General features: G+C 43.5%; 1 pseudogene across 2 annotated transcripts; it reads right to left on the reverse strand.

Moving 5' to 3' along the window:
- Positions 1-414: 414 nt before the first annotated feature.
- On the reverse strand, positions 415-2,656 carry LOC147628638 (AT-hook motif nuclear-localized protein 16 pseudogene; annotated as a pseudogene). Of its 2 annotated transcripts, XR_015268150.1 has the most exons (2): positions 1,785-2,656; positions 415-1,703 (listed from the first exon to the last, which is right to left on the reverse strand). The product of XR_015268150.1 is annotated as an AT-hook motif nuclear-localized protein 16 pseudogene, transcript variant X2 (transcript). The 2 variants fall into 2 exon arrangements; XR_015268149.1 differs by having other exon boundaries at positions 415-2,656.
- Positions 2,657-3,139: the final 483 nt, after the last annotated feature.

The raw sequence follows: 3,139 nt of genomic DNA on the forward strand, positions 1-3,139 counted from the left end.
TGTATTTATTATTTTTGTGGATATATGGATATCATTTTTTTCATAGATATGTATCCACGGTTTTTTTGAGAGTATAAATATCATTCCTTCCATGTATACATGGATTAGAAGAATTATTTAACACCCTTATAACTATAACTCAAATACATTGATAGCCGATTATTTAGCACCCTTATAACTATAACTCAAATACATTGATAGCCGATAAATGATGCACCTCCTTCAAATTTAGAGACTAAGTTAACCTGATTAAAGAGTGTTCTCAGCTTATACAGTCAAACGATATCGTACATTTTCTCATGACCCAAGAAAGGTTTTGACCCATTCTTAGAGGGCATGGCCACACACTAGTATTGTAATATGCTTATACTCTTCATATATCTAAACAATTTTACCACATTATGAAAACAAATTATAAATTGAGAAACAAATCCCAATCTTTTGAAAGCAAAAGGAAAAAAAACAACAAAAGACTGCAGAAGAACAAGTACTGGGATCAAGTTGCCAAATGAGCTAGGATCCCCTTACACAATCAAAACATGGGGGATTCTAGCACCATGAAATCCCCAAATGGCATGTATATAACAAGTTGGACAAATTGTGAAGTTAATTATGGCTGACCTTGGCTTTGTGGGTGTATGTATGTGTGTTGGTCTTCAAGAGCCTGGCCAGTGGAAGCTTGCCTTGACGTAGCACACAAAGCTTGTGTAGCATGAGCACCTCATGTTGGATATGATCAAGCCATTTATTATGTTTTTGTGACAATGATCATCATCAGTAAGGGGGTCTGGCACCGGCGGCCGCCCAGGCGTAGACATCAGGAGCGAGTTGGCAATTGGAGAGGAGATTAGGGGGCACGTTGAAGAGGGCCATGTTGGTACCGCTGCTGTTGTTAGCCATGGAGGCCTCATGCGGAGCGAGAAGTTGGGCGGCATGTGAAATGGCGCTAAGACCACCACCACCGATACCTCCAGTTACACCGCTACCAGGTGCAGCTATGTTTGGCATGCTGCAGTCGTCGTCGTCGAGAGGGAGGCGGTCGTAAGAGGCGTTGAGAAAAGAGGAGGCCATGACGACAACGGGGCCGGATGCCACGAGCGCGCCCACAACGCTTCCGCCAACCACCTGGCCTTGGCCGCCTGCGAGATAGATAGTGAGCCCAGTGGCGCCGGGCGGGGCGGGAGGAGGCAGAAAGGCGCCGGACAAAGAGAGGATTTCAAAGCGACCATGCAAAGTTACTGTGGCCCCGGGTGCCGCCGGCTGTCTTAGGGTTACGTTAGTGACTGTCCCGCTGCCGCTTAGGACGCAGACCCCTCTCTGTCTCCGGCGCGCAAAGGTGGCCACGCTATCGGCCACATCGCACCCGCTCGCCACCTCCAGCACGTGCGCCCGCAGCGCATTGGCGCTGTCCCTTGTTATTATTATCGGCGGCTTTGGCTTGTTCTTGGATCCGGGAGGCCTCCCCCTCGGTCTCCTTGGCCCTTCCCCTCCTGCCTCCCCAGTTGTTGTCACCAACGCCTTACTGTTATTGTTGTTATTGATGTTGGTGTTGCCGCTTGTCCCCTCCTCATCCGAATTGTTGCTGTTGTTTGCTCTCATATGCTGATTATGATGATGATGATGATGATGATGATCCCTTAACATTCCAGATGTCTGCGCTAAGTGTGCAGCTAGTGCTATTGACCCTAATTGTTCTCCATGACCTGCCATAACAGCAATCGCTTTATCCGGAGCGTTTAATCCTCCTTAATCACAATCATCTAACATCATCACTAACTTATTACCATGAAAAACTCATACTAGAGGAAGAAGGATGCGGCTTCTCCCTGAATGTTGTATATTTATTACTATTCATAAACAACAAACACTTAAAGGTGGAGGAGGAGGAAGAGGAGGCTTCAACCTAAATGGAGAAATATCAGCTTATATATAGCAAATATTCAAGGAGGAGGCTAGCTCACACAGTCATATGGGTTGAAAATGAAGAAGAACTGTAGATTTTTCAACTTTTACAACAAATGCTCAGGAAGTGAAAAGCTCGATTGGAAGAAGAAGATAACTTTATTGTAAGAGATCAGAAAGAATACAGATTGGGACTTATGATCAACGGGAGAAGAAAGAGAGGAACTCCAATATTTAGTTCATGACGCCTTAATATTCAAGCATCAGAAAGGTAAGGTAGTACATCATATTGTGAGAGGAAAGTGTACTGAGAGAATGGAAGTGGCCTCACAAAGATCTCTCTCTCTCTCTCTCTCTCTCTCTCTGGTATATTGGAAAATTACAAGACAGCTAGGCTACCTACAAGCTTTCTGTAACTACCAACGTAGCAAGTTAAAGAGAGCTGCGAGCAAGGTTGAGAACTAGCTATTGGCAGCAGTGGGAAGAAAGGGGGGTGGGAGCTGGAAGGTGATCATCAAAGAGGCAAAAATAAAAGAAAACAAAGAGTAGTAGGAGAAATTTAAGAAGAAGAAAAGAAATTAGGGAGTAAGGTACCACCAAGGTGGGATCACATAAAGGAGAAGCAAGCTGGTGCAGTTCGGAAAAATACTAGAAAAAGATTTTGAGTTAAGCAAAGGGAGGGCAAGGCGAGGAGGAAGACGAGAAAAGAAGGGCAGCAAGTTAGCGACAACAACGACATCATGGGCTGCTAGGTTTTCAATACGGATTCTTGATATATGGGCTGCTAGGTTTTCTATATATATATATTATATATTATATATTATAGGTCACCACTTATTTAAAGAACTCACCTTTTTCTTTCATTGGATTAGGTTTAATTTCTACCATTAAAGAATACAGGAGATTGCTTTAATATAAACGTAACCATCCAGTTATTCATTTAATAAAGTCGTAAGTATTGCATTTCCACGTCATAACACACGAGATTTGTAAGAGCTAACGATTCCCTCTTGGAGGACAACCCTTCATAAGATGGTGTTCATGTGGTCTATGTATGTCTTATGGAGATGAGCAATCATGGAGGACACCCCTTCATAAGATGGTGTTTATGTGGTCTATGAATGTCTTATGGAGATGAGCAATCATGGTTGCCATACTACACGCATTAGATGTTCTTTGCAACAGTGTACTACTCTCCACTTCCTACATCTATGATGATGTGCCATGACAAAGTATA

Source organism: Cibotium barometz, chromosome 19 (genome assembly GCF_041138505.1).
Source record: "Cibotium barometz isolate CiBa-2024 chromosome 19, ASM4113850v1, whole genome shotgun sequence".
Classification (NCBI taxonomy): Eukaryota; Viridiplantae; Streptophyta; class Polypodiopsida; order Cyatheales; family Cibotiaceae; genus Cibotium; species Cibotium barometz.